The sequence below is a fragment of the Melitaea cinxia genome, chromosome 28 (assembly GCF_905220565.1).
Source record: "Melitaea cinxia chromosome 28, ilMelCinx1.1, whole genome shotgun sequence".
Lineage (NCBI taxonomy): Eukaryota > Metazoa > Arthropoda > Insecta > Lepidoptera > Nymphalidae > Melitaea > Melitaea cinxia.
Genome location: NC_059421.1, coordinates 2,136,249 through 2,153,700, shown reverse-complemented (window position 1 = coordinate 2,153,700; position 17,452 = coordinate 2,136,249).

The following is a 17,452-nucleotide window of genomic DNA, read 5'->3' as shown; positions in this document are numbered from 1 at the left end:
GAATTATCAAAACCGGTACACTCAGTAAAAAGTTATGCGGTGTAATACAACGTAGGTCGACGAAAAAATAGTCAAGTGAAAACGCTTTATTAGATATAACTCGAAAAGTAGTTGTTAGATCTCAAATAAATTTAAATGGGACCAATTGACACACACCACCTTTCGATTAAAAAAAATTGTCGAAATCGGTCCAGCCGGTCAAAAGTTCTGATGTAACATACATTAAAAAAAATACAGTCGAATTGAGAACCTCCTCCTTTTTTGGAAGTCGGCTAACAAGGCATGGACACTTAAGAGCCCATGGATGTTTATGTTATGTATAAAAAAAGCACATTATAATCGTTAAATCGAGATAATTTTAAATAGCACTTGTGGTGGCAGACAAGCGAACAATTCATCCGATGGTAAGTGGTTACCATAGCCTATAGACGCCTGTAACACAGTAGCATTCCAAGTTTATAGTGAACTTAGCCGTCCCGCTGTTATCACAGCGACTACGCAGGAGCGCTACTGGCTACTTCACTCGCCACGGGAACGTAACATATGATAGCAGTATTATTTAGCTGTGATCTTCTGTAAGGTTGAGGTACTTTTCCATTCGGGCTGCTCGTCATTTTAACCGAGATATAGTCTGAGTCCAATCTCAATAAAAATTAGAGTATCTGATTAGAATTCTCGATAAATCTTATCAATTAAAATGTCATTTAAGACCATTACGGAAGGTTAAAAACTAAACAAGTGATCAAGATCACAGATTATATAATTATAGAATATTATCACGAAACACGGTTCGTGCTTGACCGACATAATCACAATACAATCACTTTTTGTTTAGTTTTCACGGTCAGCAATTATTATATAATAATAATGGCTGTTCGTGTCAATGGAACTTATTTTAGAGGTCACAAATGACAAACAAAAACTTTTTGTTTCATACTGGCTGTATGCCCCGATTTTTTTTTGCGATAACATATTTAGATTTTCATCCCCATTCCAAGGAAACTAAAGAATTTCAGAATAAAAAGTATTTAATCTCTTAGAACTTATTGACTCAAGTCATATAACCACATTACAGCCTATACAGTGCACTGCTGGACAAAGGCCTCCACAAGTTTACGCCAAAAATAACGTGAACTCATGTGTTTTGCCCATAGTCACCACGCTGGGCAGGCGGGTTGGTGACCGCAGTACTGGCTTTGTCGCACCGAAGACGCTGCTACCCGTTTTCGGCCTGTGTATTTCAAAGCCAGCAGTTGGATGGTTATCCCGCCACCGGTCGGTTTTTTAAGTTCCAAGGTGGTAGTGAAACTGTGATATCCCTTAGTCGCCTCTTACGACACCCACGGGTAGAGAGGGGGTGGCTAAATTCTTTAGTACCGTAGCCACACAGTAAGTCATATAACCTACTAACTTCTTATTTTTCAGTTTCCATCCAAAGGCTGCCTGAAAAAAAATTGCTTTATGCAATAAGGCAGCCTTTTTACTTGTTAGTTTTGTAATTTATTTTAATTTTTTTTTTCGGGTATATACAATAAAGAATCCATTATTATTTTTATTGTCCTATCTCATACCGAGTTCTGAGACTAGCTGAGATGCGCTCGCTATTAAAAAGATAGACGTACAAAATTGAACCAACAATTTAAGATTTAGTTATTTATCTTATATAAGTACTATTAAACGAGCAATTCTTATGTATATATATATATAGAATCTGAATCTCGAAAACGGCTTCAACGATTTTCATTAAATTTAATATGCAGGGAATTTTGGGGAAGATACATAAATCTACCTAGGATTCATTTTTAGAAAATGTCGTTCTATCTCAGTTTTTAGACAATGAAAAAATATCGTTAGAATACGAAGGTAAATTTCGCAAATGTCAGTAAGGTTTGAAATACGAGTAGCTTAGGTTGGACCCAATCGGCCGGTCGCGATCGACCGAAAAAACCAAGGTTCAAAATCCTCGATCGATTATTATTTTTTCTTTTTTTTTCTAATTGCACTCGTTATTTTTTATTTAATAAAGTATGTAAAATCGAATAATATTATTTATATTTTATCATTATTATTTTTTAATTTTTGTTTTTATATTTATTTATATTTTTTATAATTGTCGGTAAAAAAACTATTATTCATGTTTTATACATATGTAATTCGTATGTAAATATGATTTCCAAAAAACACGAGTTACTAAAAATACCGAGCTAAGCTCGGTCACCCACGTACCCAGGTATTTAATAAAAATTACGAACAGAATTATATGTAAAAAATAAATAACGATGAGTTATAAGCTTATGTATGTATTTAAAATTCCTCTTAAAGGTAGTTACAGCGTGCTCTTTAGACAACTATGTCGTCTGCCTATTCTAAAAATTATAAATATACAGGGTTTAAGAAAAAAATTACAAAATATTTGACTAAACTATTACTGATCACACGTCGTTGGTTACGTAGCTTTTTTGAATTGTAAAAAAGCACATAATTATATTAGGAACGTGCAAAAAATTTGATTCCTTTGGTGACGTGCGCTGATTTTGTATGTATGTTTACGCACTGTCAAATTTTTGTTTTTGTATCAAACATGTGTGCAATTGTTTCCTTATTGTTTTAAACCTTATCGTAAAACAATTATTTTGTTATTTGATAGTAAATTTAACTTGTAATTTAACTTTATTGAATAAAAGTGTAATTTCCCAAAATGTACGGGAGCAAAAATGTTTTAATCTTTTAAACATTTAAGTAAATGATGATAAATAATTAATTTATTTAGTTAAATGTACTTATTTAAATACAAAAACCATTAAAAACAATATATAGCGATCTTTCTGACTACGTGATAAAAACGGTATGACGGTTATTAAAGGATAAAATGATATTTTACTTGCTCAAATATTCAACGGTCAAAAGAATGGCAAACAAATACACATTTTTTGCGAAATACATTTCGACAATTCATTATTTATTAATTTAGGTAAAGATTTCAATAAACAATCGAGTTTCCAAGAAGCACATGACATAGACCTCGATCTGAATCGAAATGAAATAAATCAATTTTTAAACAATAAACAAAACGACATTTTACTTTCAAAACACTATAATGATTGCGGTTTTTCTCGCGAGCGGAATAATTAGTAAATATTCTCAGAAAAATTAATTCCTCCATTCAACGGGGTTTTACGGCGACATTTTTAAAGGTTATCTGAGCGCTGGTTTTACTCGTTTTGAACTGATCGTGGTTAGAGTCCAGTCTCTAAATCAGGGATGTCAAAGATATAGCCCGCGATCGCAATATATCACAGAAAGAAGAATCATGACTTCACTCGATCCCTCTACGGAAGATGTTATAATAATTAAGTACATTTTTTTTAATCTGTCCCGTCTACACATACCAAATTTAATATATGGCCCTCTGCAAAATTGAGTTTAATACCCTTGCTCTAAAGGAAAATCGATAGAGGCCGATTCGTATGTGAGAAAAAAAGAGTCGTTTCTCGAATATAGGAACTGGGCACAAAACTGGCTTTCTAAAGAATCTTTCATAAAAAGGATAATATGAAAGGCAGGCTTTCTTTCTTTTTCTGCCAACAACACATTTATAAAGATACTGCAAGTGATAAATGAGGGTTCTATGGACATTACGATAGCCTACAAAACTCCTATACTACGAAAGTGACTCAACCTTACAAGAACATCACAGCTAAATATTACTACTCTCTAGCGCTGTGTTCCTTTGGTGGTGTGGGTAAGGTGGTCAAGGACACCAGGCGGGTGTGGGGTTGGCTAGCTGCAACAATAGGATGCAGGCGATCAGATGCACCGTACACGTTTGTCGACCGAATTGTATTAAAATAATAATTGCCAATTATATTGACAAGTAATACAACGTATAGTCAAGTAAATAGGCATTATCAAAGATTACTCTAAAAGTTGTAATCAGATCTCGATGCAATTTAAATGGGACAACATGATAAACATCGGCTTTCGATTAAATTAAAAATCATTAAAATCGGTACACCCAGTAAAAAGTTATTCGGATTTTTGAGAATTTCCCTCGATTTCTTTGTCATATATATATATATATATATATATATATATATATATATATATACGGTCGAATTGAGTAACATCCTCCTTTTTTTGAAGTCGGTTAAAAAGCATTTTCATTACCAATTCTATCACTAAAATTAAAGTAATAACTTATTACTTATCGACTCGAATATATTTATATATATTACTCGACTGAAATATATTTATATATTGCCTACATTATAAAATAATCTAACGAGTACAAAAAGTTTTTTTTTTTATAGCACGATAAGGTGATAATATCATTACGTAAGCTAAGTTTAAAGTTTATCATTTGCTAAACGTACATTTAACTAATTATTTTAACTTACGTTTTTTGTGTTTAAAAATTTATTGATAAAAATGTAGTTGTCAACTGTTCAAAAGAATTGCTTAATATATTTATTATTCTTAACTTTAACATTTATTTCAACTTTGACGTGTTGTGGTAATTACTATACCATGTAATTATTATAACACAATATTATATACAGGGTGTGGCGTAAATAGTGGTCCACCGTTAAGGATTCGATAAACCAGATAATTTGCTATAACATATTACAATTTTATCAATTTTTACCTAAAGGTTCCAGAAATATTTTTATTTTTTATTTTTTTACGATATTTGTAGCCCTTGTTACAAATTTGGTTGTAGTTTTAATAAATACCATTATTTTTTCATTTTGATTACTGGTAATTACTGCTGAATACTAGAGCTAACGTTAAATACCATGTTTTTAATGTAAATTTAAAGCTTTTGAAGAAAAAAATTGGTTTTACTCTACTTTTAACCCAAATTGTTAACATATCATGCTAATTCAAGAGCGATTTTTGTAAAAAAAATGTACTGAGCTGTCAGTGCCCATTCATTTAAAAATATGCTTACCAAATACCAATTTCAAAATGGTATCACAATAGTAGATTCTTTTGTTTAACAAAAAGATATCCAATTTTAATTGAAGAAAAGAAGATTTTCATTAAAATACATTTCAAAATTTAGTTGCGTTAATACTTATGATTTTTGTAAAAAAAGTAACTACACTGTCAGTGCCTATTCATTTTAAAATATTCCTACTAAACACAGATTTTAAAACCAATTGTCATCCCATTAATAAAAAAAAAATATATTGCAATTTTAATTGAAAAAAATTTAAAAAAAATTACTACTGTTAGAGAGTGATCTTGGCCTAACTTGTAAATTGGAACAAGGCATTAAAAAAAACAAGTCATACTGTCACCGTTTATTATTATTCTTTGACATGATTACAAACACTAAAAATTACACCAAATGCTCGAAATGGCCCCCATTCGCAGCTATACATTCTCTGCAACATCGAATAAACGACCGTTTAAGTCGTCGAGCAAACTCGCTCTCGCTCTTTTTTTTAATGCCTTGTTCTAATTTACAAGTTAGGCCAAGATCACTCTCTAACAGTAGTAATTTTTTTTAAGTTTTTTTCAATTAAAATTGCAATATATTTTTTTTTTTATTAATGGGGTGACAATTGGTTTTAAAATCTGTGTTTAGTAGGAATATTTTAAAATGAATAGGCACTGACAGTGTAGTTACTTTTTTTACAAAAATCATAAGTATTAACGCAACTAAATTTTGAAATGTATTTTAATGAAAATCTTCTTTTCTTCAATTAAAATTGGATATCTTTTTGTTAAACAAAAGAATCTGCTATTGTGATACCATTTTGAAATTGGTATTTGGTAAGCATATTTTTAAATGAATGGGCACTGACAGCTCAGTACATTTTTTTTACAAAAATCGCTCTTGAATTAGCATGATATGTTAACAATTTGGGTTAAAAGTAGAGTAAAACCAAATTTTTTCTTCAAAAGCTTTAAATTTACATTAAAAACATGGTATTTAACGTTAGCTCTAGTATTCAGCAGTAATTACCAGTAATCAAAATGAAAAAATAATGGTATTTATTAAAACTACAACCAAATTTGTAACAAGGGCTACAAATATCGTAAAAAAATAAAAAATAAAAATATTTCCGGAACCTTTGGGTAAAAATTGATAAAATTGTAATATGTTATAGCAAATTATCTGGTTTATCGAATCCTTAACGGTGGACCACTATTTACGCCACACCCTGTATATAGTTTGCCAATGAGTCGTTATGAATTAATGCTCAAAACGTAAATAGTTTTGGAATTACTGGTTTTCACCTGTACATAAGTTAAACTGTTAACGTAAAAAAAACAATAACATTCTCCTATTTATTCTTTCAAAGCCTTTGAAGCTGTACTTGCGGCGGTTAGGTTTTTATCACTCACCGGGAAACGTCAATGATACATACAACTTAAAAAGATAAAGCAAAAAAAGTACATCTGAAAGGTCTGACACACAACTGGAGTTTAATCCTATATCGATTACTATGATATTTAAATATTAAAATGATCCATTAAATGAATCAAATTACAATTAGATAAAAAATAATAAAACTGAAAACAAAATACAAATCAATCATAACATATCTTACATAAGGAGCTAAACACGCTTTGAAATGGAACTCTCAGCATCACTGAGTGTCAGGATTAGTTGTAACACATGATTTCAATCATCGTATTTTTTAACCAACTTAAAGGAGGAGGTTCTCAATACGATTGTATTTTTTTTATGTATCAGAACTTTAACAGATATTAAAAAATGTATCAGAACTTTTGAGTGTCCTGTGGTCCCATTTAAATTTAATTAAGACATGTACCAGTATTTTTCGAGTTATAGCTCATTACTTCATCATCATCACTTCAAAATATCGCAGTCCACTGCTGGACATAGGCCTCCACAAGTTTGCGCCAAAAATGCCGTGAAAGCGAAAAGTAACGCATAACTTTTTTCTAGGTGTACCGATGCTTGTCATGTGGTCCAAATTAAATTTGATCGAGAGTTGATTATTACTCTTTTTTTTAAATGGCTGTTTTTTCGTCTACGTATACGTCGTTGTATTACTTGTCAATGTAATTGAATTCGGCTTTTTTTTTCATTTGCGCGCAAATACAATTATTGATACCACGTGTCTTTTATCGTCTTTTAAGGAATGTTGTCTAATAAGCTGCAAAAAAAATCATAGACTTTTTCATGAGACTAAACCTTAACGTTTTACTCCTTCTGTGCCATTCTTGTAAACATAAGATATATATATATGTACATGCACAATGTATTAACTCATCCCTAATCTTTTTTTTTTTTATATCACTAGGTCGGCAAACAAGCGTACGGCTCACCTGCTGGTAAGAGATTACCGTAGCTTATAGACGCCAGCAACACCAGAGGCATCGCAAGCGCATTGCCGACCCAATCCCCAATCCCTCCAGGAGCTCTGGTCACCTTACTTACCAACAGGAACACAATACTGCTTGAAAACAGTATTATTTTGCTGTGATCTTCTGTAACGTCGAGGTACTTCTCCAGTCGGGCTGCTCCATATTTTGAACAAGAAATTCCTGCTGTGCCCAACCTCAGTTATTTTGAGCAGGAAATTCCTGCTGTGCCCTACCTCAGTTAATCTATTTTGAATCTCTAAAATATTTTGTATCTCCCTTGGATAACCAAATCGTTAAATGTTCACGATTTAAGTACCTGCCCAAACCATTTAGCCACATTATGAGAAGCGGCCATTTCATGAATGTGGTTAATTTTACGATATGGCCACGATAACGATGATTTTACTACCGTTATCTATTTAGCATTGACCCGTACGCTGTTTCTACGCCTTGTTTATATCAAAAATAAAATAAATATACTTAAAAAACGTATACCTATTTTATTATTATATATTTTATATTATTAATAAGTTGACTGTTCTCGCCCGTCTTTACGTTATTAAGTCATTGGAAAACTAGACGCAGAAGCATAAGTTCTAAACGCACTCGCTACTTTATTGGCACAGACGTCCAGGCCGGAGTATGGGGCGTTCATAAAATACGCGAGATGTTAATAGGGGAGGGGGGGCGTCGAGTTAAATCTAACATAATCTTACGTTGGAGAGGGGGGGCTCGGCAAATATCACGCAATTTTTTTTTGATTGAAACAAAAAATATATACTATTTTGGTCTATTTAATCCAGATTGTACATGCTTAAGATTTAATCTTAAGCGTAATCGTAATACAATTAAGATCATTCACCAATTCGTTCGAAAGAAAATAATTTCATTCATACTTCGACGTTATACATCTACTGACTGTCTGATTTGTTGATTGTGTCTGATTACTAGTCTTAACTAGTCGTAAATAAAAGCACGAAGCATTTCTTTTTCTTTTTACAATAACAATCCAACACCTGTACGTAAGAAACCCACGTTTTGAAAAATCTCACGTGAGATTGGAGGATGGGGGAGGGGGTTAAATAAAATCTCACGATATCTCACCAGGGGGGAGGGGGGGACAGAAAATTAAAAAAAACATCTCAATTTATGGACGCCCCCTTACTCTATAAACAATTTTAGTGAAATCGTAACAAAGCATATTTCTCAACATGTTTGGATATAATTAGAGATTAAGAATGAATTCGCAATTTTGATTTTGTGTGATTTAAAAAACACGCTCATTCCTTTTTCGAAAAACCCATATGGATTTATTTTAATATAAAATAATAATAATAATTTAATAATATTTGGTCACAATTTTTTTTCCTATTTTGCGTTCTAAATTCAAGTAATTTCCTTTTTATTGTGGATATTAAAACCAGCCAGATGCAATCGTAAAACCAGAGAGCTTATTTTTTTTCAAATCCAGAAAAGACTTTTTAATCAGACATTTTCTTTTGGGATAGATCACTCATACATTCGCGATTGCTTAGGTATTTATTATATCACACTAGCTGACCCTGCAAACGTTGTTTTGCCATATATGTTATTAACCTCCTTAATCCCCCCCTTATAACTTAGGAGTGTGAAAATTAGACGTTGGCAGATTCTCAGACCTACCCGATGCACACAAAATTTCATAAACATCGGTCCAGCCGTTTCGGAGGAGTATCGTAACTAGCATTGTGGTACGAGAATTTTCGTTATCTTGCCGCTAAACGCTATTTAAAAATAGGGGTTGGTGGTAGACAGGTGAAAATTTAGGAATGTATGTATTTTTCAACGCCAAATCATAATAAAATAAAAAATAAAAAATTATCTAAAAATTAAAAAAATAGGTGTGGACTACCCTTAACATTTAGGGGGATGAAAAATAGATGTTGTTCGATTCTCAGACCTACCCAATATGCACACAAAATTTCATGAGAATCGGTTAAGCCGTTTCGGAGGAGTTTAACTACAAACACCGCGACACAAGAATTTTATATATTAGAAGATTACATATTATTATCTAAAAATATTTTTTATACACATTTTGTACTATGTAAATGTTATCATTATTCATTATTATATTTATATTATGAAATGATAAGAAGAGGAAATTTTTAACTGTCCATTAAAATTAGGTTCAATGACAATAAATAATCTAATAGTAAAAAATAGCTAGTTTGATAGTAAACTTCGCTTTATATTTGATAAACTTTTGACATTGATTTGTTTGTTGACCGATGACATGGTTATTGAACCACGAGGAGTTGACGTGACCTTATATAGCCTACATTCTGCACTGATGTGTAAGCTTATACATCTTATATACAGACATCTACACGGAGATTTAAACCAAGATATTGACTTTTCAGTTTACAATATTAGAGTACCTGGGTGACCGAGCTTAGCACGATATTTTTAGTAAATCGTGTTTTTTGAAAATCATATTTAAATACGAATTACAAATTGATAAAATATGAATAATATTTTTCGATTTTACCGACGTAATAATAAAAAATATGAACCGGTTATTTAAATAAAAAATCATGAATGCAATTAGAAAAAAAAGGAAAAAATATTCGATCTGGAGACATGGGATTAGAACCGTGGTCTTCTCGATCGATCCCGACCGGCCGATTTCTCACTTGAGCTGTGACAACTATATTGACAATTGCGAAATTTACCCTCGCATTAACGCAAGCCGTATTGGAGGTCACTGAGGAGTGCATTGTCTTCTAGGTAGTTCAGCAACTTGCTGTTAACCACCTTTTCCATGACTTTGCAAAGCATGGAGGTGATGGCGATTGGTCGGTAGTGGCAGGGATTGACTCTGCTACCCTTTTTGGGCACTGGCTGCACATTAGCCAGCTTCCAAGATTTTGGGCACCGTTCTAGTTTGAAGAGAGAGGCGGTACAGGCGCGTGAGAATAGGAGACAACTCAGGTGCACAGGCCTTTAGGACATGCGCAGGTATACCGTCAGGTCCACTAGTTTTATTCACGACAAGATTCAGTAAAACTCTACGGACCTATTTGTTGTAGATCGTGATCTCTTGCATAGTAGAGTCACATCGAGGCAAGGATAGTGGCTGCATAGAGCCAGAGTCAAAACGCGAATTGCTCGCAAAGAGAGATGCAAAAAAGTTTGCCTTTTCTACCGTGGAGTGAGCCAGCGAACCATTAGGATTCTGCTGAGGAGGCAATGTAGGTCGTCAGAAATTGGACTCTACTGCCATCAACAGACACCAGAATTGTCTACTAGGAGGTAAGTTTAGCACCTATACGTCGGACATTGTCGTATCGGGCCCTTTGCAGTATCCGCTTGCAGGACTTGGCAGCTGAATTAAAAGCTTTCTTCCTCGTGCGAATCCCCTGCGCTCCAGCTTTGGCATCGCGGACTTGTCTACCCAAGCTTGGTACGCAGACTCTTTGAGGTCTTCAGCACGGGCGCACTCAGCATTGTACCAAGGTCGGGATTTGTGGTCGAGCGACATGTCGGAGAATGGGATAAAGTATTCCATTCCCTGCTAAATCCCATCTGCAACTGCCTCAGCCGAGCACGAGGGGTCACCCGAGGAAAAACAGACTTCTCGCCAAGGGAAAGATACATAGAAATGCCACATCTCTTCCCAGTCTGCTAACTCATATCGCCACACTCTTCTTGTGCCCCTTGGACAGTTGCCCGGAAGAGAGCCGGTCGACGCGGATTTCACCAGACAGTGGTCGAATGATCTCAGCGGGGCAGATACCATACTCCTCCGAAACGGCTGGACCGATTTTTATAAAATTTTGTGTGTATATCGGGTAGGTCTGAGAATCGGCCACCATCTATTTTTCATACCCCTAAGTTATAAGGGATGAGGATTAAGGGGCTTAATAACATATATGGCAAAAGCACGTTTGCGGGGTCAGCTAATAACTATATAAATATATGTTAGATATGAATTACTTATACGTCCAATAAAAGTTTAAGATTTATTTCGAAGTTTTACAATACATACAACTAAATGTTTACTGATCAAAAGTCCAGTTATTTCAGAACAAATATATATATATATATATATATATATATATATATATATTTGTGGCTTTGGTAAAATAAAGACATTATATTGCCTATCTTAGGAACAGACAACCATGTATGTGTGCCTATCTTAGGAACAGACAACCAGACAAACATAAAGAAACATACATTCTCGACATTACGAAGATAATGTATATCCGTATTTCAATATTATATAAAACATAGTTAACCTTACAAAAGGTTATGCAATTTCGTGTTGATATAAATCTCTCAATTAATTTGTTTATTTTTCATTTAATATATATTTCATTAAATGTTCATTAAAAGTACATTTAACTCTAATTTATATTTATGATGACTTGTGTAGTGTCTACTGGATCCTTATTTATTTTTTTTTTTTTTACTAAAAACTAGCTGTGCCCGCGACTTCGGCCGCGTGGAATTTAACAAAAAAGTTTTTGTTCAGTTCTCAGAGCTATAAAATAAATAAATTTCTAAAATAAAAGGAGCCCAAATTACTCCATACTACATCAGTTATCCGCCAGTGAAAAGTACCGTCAGAATGGGGCCAGCCGTTTCAGAGATTAGCCGGAACAGACAGACAGACAGATAGACAAAAATTATGAAAAATGTTATTTGTACCGTGTATACGTACATATGAGTTTAGTAAAAAGCGGTTATTTTAATATTGCAAACAGACACTCCAATTTTATATATTTGTATAGACTAGATTAACTACAAACTCACTGAAAAAAACAAATGTACCTTACACATGTGTAATTGTTTTCTTCTTTTTAATACCATTGTACAAGCGTACGGCTCCCCTGATGGTAAGCGATTACCGTAGCTTGTAGACTCATACAACATCAGAAGCGTCGCAAGCGTGTTGCCGACCTTGCCTTCCAATCCCCCGAGGAACTCTAGTCACCTTACTCACCACAGGAACACAACATTGCTTGCGAGCAGTATTATTTTGAATAGATATATATATATACTAGCCGACCCGTGCCCACTTCGTTGGGCGTTAAATATTATTATATTAACCAAATAACATACTTTAAAGAACAAATTTTATAGCACTTAAATAAATAATATGTTGCTCCCGTGTATTTATTATTTTAAATTACAGAACCAAATAACATACTTTAAAGAACAAATTTTATTACAAATTATAGCACTTAAATAAATTATATGTTGCTCCAACGCCAGCTATCAAAAATCGAGAAAACGTCGTCGATAGACTAAAATAAGATTAAATTTATAACGTGTGTGTGGGTCTTCCTGACAGGCCCGAGGAAAAAAGTCTGTCCGGGTACGGGCCTCGAGGTTGCCCTCTTTACCCGGGCTTTCATCACCGGGGCTTCGCCTCCGGGGTCACCTTATTTCGGCCCTTAATTGGGCCAGGGTCACAATGCTCTTGGAAATTAATAACGTTGAAAGACTAATAAATTGTTTTCTAATAGCGATAGATGGCGCTAGTTTATTTACCATTTTGAGAGTATATTTTAATCTTTTTTCTTATTTACTTAATTTTTTGTTTAATTACAATAAATAGCCTATGTCACTTCTGAATAGTGTAGCTTTCTGTTAATGAAAGAATTTTCATGATCGGATCAGTATTTGCGAAGATCACCCCCTACATACAAACAAAGTTATAAACTTTACCTCTTTATAATTTTAGTATAGATTATTTTGAAAGATATGTTCTACTGTGGCCCATCTCAATAAACTTTTTTTTCACAGGTAAAGGACATTACATTTGTTACATTTGTTATACTTCCTCCCAAGATATGCTAGTTTAGGCAAAAAATTCTAATTTCGAAAAAAAAAAAAAATTTATTAATAAAATATTTTCTGATGTAGGGTACATCTCAATAAAAATAAATAAACATATAAGTAAGTCATTGCTCCCAATGGGATAACAAATCTTAGTATATAGGTCATACAAAAATGTCTTAGAATTTGTGTTTGTATTATATGTGTGGACCCGATACAATATTCCAATCTTATTGACAACCATTATTTATTTTATTTTTAGTTTATTTAGGTAAATGATAGAATATAAATTACAATCACTAGTGACACCGTGATAAGGAAACCAGGATCTGATGATGGGATCCCAGAGAAATCGAGGGAAACTCGAAAATCCGCATAACTTTTTACTGGGTGTACCGATTTTAAAGATTTTTAATTTAATCGAAAGCCGGTGTGTTTATCATGTACATTTAAATTTCATCGAGATCTGATTACAACTTTTGGAGTAATGTTTGATAATGCGTATTTACTTGACTATTTTTTCGTCTACCTACGTTGTATTACTTGTCAATATAATTGAAGTCGGTTTTTTTTCGTTTGCCTGCAAACATAATTATTTTAATAAATATGCACAGAAATAATACGTATATAAATATATAAAAACAAATAATACACCCAGAATTAGATGGGAATCGAACCCGCCACCCGCAGAACAGAAAGCAGGGCCACTACAAACTGCGCCAACGGGCTGGTCAAACTAACATGCATGTACTAAGTTGTACTACTATTAATACTTTCATCACTTCAGCCTATCGCAGTCCGCTGCTGGACATAGGCCTCCACAAGTCTTCGGCCTGTGTATTTCAAAGCCAGCAGTTGGATGGTTATCCCGCCATCAATCAGCTTTTTAAGTTCCAAGATGGTAGTGGAACTGTGTTTTCCCTTAGTCGCCTCTTACGACGCCCACGGGAAGAGAGTGAGTGGCTATATTCTTTACTACCGTAACCACACAGAATAATTATATATATAATAAGGAGGTTCTTTTCAACTTTAATTAGAATACGTCATATCTACGTTTTTTTAACTCTAATTTGCAAATTAATTAACTAAAAAAAATACTTATTTCTGAGAAATTCATCTCGTCTATCTTTAAATGACGTTTGACTATTAATGCCTTACTTTTGTTAATAAATTAGGCACGGTAAATAAATTATTATATATAACAAATTGAAAAGGTGAATGAGTTTGTGTATATGGGTTCAAAGTTTACAAGAGGTGGAAAGTGTGAGAGTGATATTGAAAGAAGAGTGAATGCAGGAAACAGGGTCAATGGAGCTTTGCACTTCTTTACGAGCAGTCGGAAGGTATCTAACAAGGCTCGTTTGGCTGTGAATAATATATTGAGACTCGTCAAAGAAATATCAGATGCCTATTGATAAAGATAGGCCATAAAAGATTCGACGTCACAATCAATTATACGACTCTTTAAACGTAATACAAACTCTTACAATTCAATATATTTAGGACTTATTTCACGGTTACTGGTAAAGATATCTGATGTCTCGCAGTATTCAACAGATAAAATATATAATAGATATTTATTTATTTTTTTATCATCGAAGTCTATTTTATTTGACAGATATTTCTATTCGTAACTTCCAAAAGTAGTAGTTTATTAGTTACTGATGGAGTCTATCAGTAAGTTATCAAAGACATCGAAAAAAACTTTATTAAAGGGATCGAAATTGCACTCAAGTGAAACGCTGCTTTGTTTCGCTTTGTGTAGGTATAATTGTTCTATATTGTAGGTGAATTAAGAACCTTGAGGCAAATAATTATCTTTGCATTATAAAGAACCTTAAGGCTTTCAGTCATTAAAAAAGTACATACATGTATTTTAGGCATGTGCTCTAATGTGTAGAAATCTAACCTGGAAAGTAATATATATAATGTTTTTTCCTATCGGTTAATGGAAGACAGGCCTCTGAAATAACACAATTAAAACAAGAATTTATTGAGGTTTTTTGAATTCGGTCTAAAATCACAGATAAAAGATAGCACCTCAAAAGCTTAAACTACTTTTATATTTTTTTATGTTCTCTACATACTGTAAATAACTCTTAACTGAATCCAAAATATGTTATATATATATATTTGATTTTGAGAATGAAAAGATTAAAAAAAAAATATTCTAATAATAATCAGCGAGCATTTCAGTGTCACTCGTTGGTCATCAAACTATTTCCAATCTTTTTTGCTTTGCTTATTTATAAAAAAAAAAAGAAATATTACGCAACAATCCGTATATTTTCCTTCGGATATATCTTCTAATTACTACGACAATTATAACAATTTATTAGAAATTTATCATATCATATTAATTTATGTGTAAAAATTACACAATATTAAACAACAACAAAAAATTATACGCCTTACGCCTTTTGTATAAATAATGGAAATCTTTTTAAGACAACCATTTTTACGCCGACCGCTGGCATAGACGCTATATAGTTTTTTCTTTAACTACATGACTACAGTCGTACGACTTACAGTCTAACAATCACGCGTAATCTTTTAACACTAGCTATATTGTATTATTTTTTTAATTATTTTGATCGAGATCGCCTTGACCGTAACATAAACGGACAGGTTCCCCGCTCCAATTATCGCCGCCATTGCCACTCGGTTTTAATTTGCGCTGTCAAAGTGACGTTGGAAAGCGCGCGAAACGGGCATAAACGCGCGTTCGATTTTTGAAATTTAACGTTTTTATTATTTTTTTAATTGTGATAATGAAGGAGGTTGTAGCTACCGAGTGTGTTGGAAATGGTTCGATGATCATCGCCAAGAACGGAAACAAAGTTGAAAACAGTAAGTTATTGAGATTAATTTTATTCGACTTCAAGAAAGCAAAATAGTTGTATTGTTATAATTCTGTATTTTAAAACAAATTATTTTTAAAAAATCATAGTAGGAAAACATCTTGTAAACTACAATTCTTACTTGAAGTCGAATTTTTTTAAATATAATAATACATTTTAAAAATATTAAGATAGATAATTGTTGTATTCTACTGTTTAATGCATTTTATTTTTAAACGCTTTTTAAAATAATATTTTTAAATATTTTCATCCTTTCGGTACCATAGGATAATTAAAACTGTATAATTATAAAAAAAATCTAAGGACAGATTAAGAGATACATACCATGTTTATTAACTGCGTGTGTATCTTAAGTATAAAAAATTCTAAAACGGAATATTTTTTATGGACATGGAATTCTTTAACTTATGTCACCGTATGTGAGATGGAGCTTGTAAAGAAAACAGAAATAACACCAATATAATAAAAATAAAGGCATCATGTTTAACGACTCAGTGATGAGGATTAAGATCAGAATCCTGTGTCGGGGATCCAGAAACAAAACGTTCAAAAACAAATGCCCAGACCACTACAAACATGTTTCTGACCTATAAATTCAATGTAAATTTTAATAAAAACATCAACAAGTAAAACTAAAAATTAATCGACGATATATACTTATATATAAATCATATATAAATAAAAATGAATGTTGCTTAGCGCATAACTCGATAATGGCTCGACTAATTCAGCAATTTTTTTTGTATTCCTAAAGGCCCACGGAAGGTATTAATACTATTATTTTTTAATTAAAAAAATATTTAAATAAAATTAATTTTAGACAGAACGAAGGCTGTCCAGGCAGCTAGTAAATAATAAAATATTTCATAACATACAATCGCGGTCGTCTGTTCCTATGGTAAGCCACTTAATGCTTGTGTTATAGGTAACAGCCGAAAGATATAGCTATACTTTTTGTTTCAATAAACATACATAAAAATAATATATATTTTATATGGGATACGGGGCGGGAAACGAGCCCATAACCCCCGGCGCAGACCGCAGGGCTATTACAAACTGCGCCAACGCACTAGTTGTATAAATAGCATACGCGCTTATGAAACTTAAATAACTTAAGAACCTTAAGAAACTTTTAAGAACGCTTCAGCCTGTAATATCCCACGGCTGGGCATAAGCATCTTTTCCCATGTAGGAAAAGGATCAGAGCTTAATTAATGTTAATAATTATATTCTTATGTAATCCTTCTTCGCTTCAGCCTGTAATATCCCACAACTGGGTATAGGCCTCTTTCCCCATGTAGGAGAAGGATCAGAGCTTAATCCACCACGCTGCTCCAATGCGGGTTGGCGGATATATTCCCTACTATGAGTAACGATCGCTATCAGGTGTACATGATAACAACCGGGACCGACGG